This window comes from Ursus arctos, unplaced genomic scaffold (genome assembly GCF_023065955.2).
Source record: "Ursus arctos isolate Adak ecotype North America unplaced genomic scaffold, UrsArc2.0 scaffold_14, whole genome shotgun sequence".
NCBI lineage: Eukaryota > Metazoa > Chordata > Mammalia > Carnivora > Ursidae > Ursus > Ursus arctos.
The window spans coordinates 23,740,009-23,742,959 of NW_026622808.1; the positions used below are offsets into that span (position 1 = coordinate 23,740,009).

The 2,951-nt window shown below is 42.8% G+C and overlaps 1 pseudogene; it reads right to left on the reverse strand.

The window, feature by feature from the left end:
- Nucleotides 1-1,692: 1,692 nt before the first annotated feature.
- On the reverse strand, nucleotides 1,693-2,690 carry LOC113248920 (olfactory receptor 7C1-like; annotated as a pseudogene).
- Between the last annotated feature and the right edge of the window lie 261 nt (nucleotides 2,691-2,951).

Here is a 2,951-nt window from a genome sequence, read left to right on the forward strand (position 1 = left end):
AATATGAAGTGTAGTCATGTACAAAGTTTTTTTAAACCAATTAGAATTAACATACCTAAAGTGAGAAATGATCCAAGGATGCAAACCAGAAATATAGGAAGAATACGTATGAAGAAATATATATAAATGTGAAAATGTGCTCACCTTTGTAACACTCAAATAAAGTGAAATTATAACAATAAGGAAATCTTTTTTAAATTTTAATAATTTGTTATATTATGTTAGTCACCATACAGTACATCCCTAGTTTTTGACATAACGTTCCATGATTCATTAGTTGTGTATAACACCCAGTGCACCATGCAATACTTGCCATCCTTAATACCCATCACCAGCCTATCCCATTCCCCCACCCACTCCCCTCTGAAGCCCTCAGTTTGTTTCCCAGAGTCCATAGTCTCTCATGCTTCATTCCCCCTTCTGTTTACCCCCCCTTTCTTCTTCCCTTTCTTCTCCTACCGATCTTCCTACTTCTTATGTTCCATAAATGAGTGAAACCATATGATAACAATAAGGAAATCTTAATAAATCTCAGTGTAGGGTTTGATTTATTTCTAAGGCTGCAACCCTCAAAGACACAACATTTCTTAGTTCTGGAGCTGACTTCTAGAAGTGTGCATTTATGCATTAGGGGTTAAACTGTTACTATAATAAAATTTAGCTGGAGGCAACATAACCTGATGCCTGAGAGACCATCTGAATCAGGAAGCCCTCCACAGACCTCAGAAGGGGTGAGCTTTTTCATCACAGCCGTGACCTTGAGTGAATCAGCTAGATTCCAAAATCTCCTCTTCCTCCGTAATAAATGGGGAATGATACTAATCACATAAGCGTTACTAGAAAACTACATGAGAGAATGGGTATAAACACTTAAACAGCACTGGCACAGTGTTATTACTATTTTTTGTTATCAAGAACCATATCAATAATCAAATTCCTTGAGGCACCTGGTGGCTCAGTCGGTTGACCTGGTGACTCTTGATCTCAGCTCAGGTCCTGATCTCAGGGTCTTGAGTTCAAGCCCTGCCTGAGGCTCCACACTGGGTGCAGAGACTGCTAAAAACAAACAAAACACCACATTTATTTTCTGGCTCCAAAGCTTTCATTAAATCAATACATTTTATTTTCTGGTCCTGACTCTATTTAAACACCTGCCCAACTACTTTTCACTGAACAAATATTCACTGAGCACAAACTCCATCCCAAGAACTGTACTAGGCACTGCAGTTTCAAAGATAGGGAGGAGAAAGTTCTGAAATTCAAGGAGTCTATATTGTGGATGAGCAGAGAAATTTAGTAAAGCTGGTGTGACTGGAAAGAAATTGAATCATATCAGGAACTAAAAGGGAGGTGCAAATCCTTGAGTTGATTTTATTCATGTGACATAATAGAAAAACTCTGTAAAATGAGTTTTCACGACATCTCCAAAATAGGGATACATCCATCACTCTGAGGATAGATATTAACTATGTGAGATTTGACTTATTATTTTTTTGAGAAATCCAAACCATTATCAAAGATTACTGAGACAATAACAGGTTGTATTCACACCAAGTGAAAATGACTGGTTATAAAGTGAAAAGGGGAACCCAGGTTATAACCTGAAGAAAAACAGAGAAGGAAGACCCAAGGAAAGAACTGCTTTAACATGTGTACACCTGGGGAAAAAATAAAAATAGTGGATGAAGGAAGTCAGGATCTCTGGGCCTCCATATTGTGTGCCCAGCTACTCAGGAGAGTCCGGTGATGGTCCTGATGCTGAGAGGCACCCCCTGCCGAGGAGCCTACTCTGGGCCCCCTTCATGTCCCTGTTCTTCAAGCCATAGATGAAGGGGTTCAGCATGGGGGTGACAATGGTGTACATCACCGAGGCCACTAGACACGTCCTGGAGGACGAAGTTGTTGTAGAACTGAGGTCGACCCCAAGGCCTGTGCCATACAACAGGAAGACTACCAAGAGGTGAGAACTAGACTTGGAAAAAGCTTTGTACTTCCCCGCAGCTGAGGAAATGCTGGGTATGGAGGAAACAATTTGATAGTAAGACAACAGTATTGCATGGAGAGGAATCACGGCCAGAAGGCCAGGTGCAGAATACACCACTACGTTATTGATGAGGGTGTCAGAACAGGCGAGCTTCAGGACTTCAGGAAGATCACAAAAAAGTGTGGGATTTCCATGTTTGCACAGAAGGACAACCTCAAAATCATCAAGGTCTTGAGCAGGAAACCCATGACACTGATGCACCTGGACTCCAAGGCCAGCAGCCCACAGAGCTGGGGGTTCATGATGACTGAGTAGTGCAGGGGGTGACAGATAGCCACAAAGCAGTCATAGGCCATCACAGTCAGGAGTACATTGTCCAAGAATCCAAACACAGACGCAAAAAATGTCTGGCTGAGGCATCCTGCATATATTATGGCTTTGCTCTGAGTCTGGATGTTCAGAGCATCTTGGGGTCGGTGGTGGAGGTGAAACAAATGTCAGCAGAGGACAGGTTGGAGAGGAAGAAGTACATGGGGGTGTGGAGGTGGGAGTCTGAGCAGATGGCCAGGATGATGAGCACGTTCCCAGTGAACGTGACCAACTATATGCACAGAAACAGCCCGAAGAGCATGAACTGAGTCTCTGACTTTGCTGAAAACCCCAGGAGGAGAAATTCTGAAGCATGTGTTTGATTTCCTGATTCCATGGGGATGAAAAAACTAGCAGGAAAGAAAAAAAATCAGCATTCAATGACCATCACAGTGACAGCACAGAAATGTGATTGCCTTTAATTTCAGGTGAGTGGATTAATAAAGTACTTCCCCTTTATAATCGCCTCAGTTGGGGAATTTGAGATGCTACCATGCTTCCCTCTGCTGCCACTGTCATCTGGAAATGTCGTCCTAGTTCCACAGCAGTCGTGCCCTTTATAGCCCAGCTACTCAGAGTGTGGTCTGTGGCGGGAGCA